The sequence below is a fragment of the Penaeus monodon genome, chromosome 34, assembly GCF_015228065.2.
Source record: "Penaeus monodon isolate SGIC_2016 chromosome 34, NSTDA_Pmon_1, whole genome shotgun sequence".
NCBI classification, from domain to species: Eukaryota; Metazoa; Arthropoda; class Malacostraca; order Decapoda; family Penaeidae; genus Penaeus; species Penaeus monodon.
In genome coordinates this window covers 21,093,308-21,093,608 of record NC_051419.1, presented here as the reverse complement: position 1 = coordinate 21,093,608, position 301 = coordinate 21,093,308, and positions in this window count along the sequence as shown.

The following is a 301-nucleotide window of genomic DNA, read 5'->3' as shown; positions in this document are numbered from 1 at the left end:
GCGAAGTAATAGGAGATAAAGAGGACAGAATGATGACCTCCGAGACATAAAAAGAGGCTTAATACTTTGTGCTTTTTAATTAAAACTCATGTTATGGCACCTTTAATGGCTGCTTCGCTGCGGTGATGTAGAGTCCCTCGCCCTCGCTCTTGCTCGGTCTATCTACTTATCTATCTCTTTGCCTATCAGTGTTAGCTTCTTTGTCGTTCTATCTCGGTTGTTATTCTTGTTTTTGTGCGTGTGCGTTTAATGTTTTCTGATCGGCGTTTGTTTATCTCTATACCTTTCATATATTCTTATA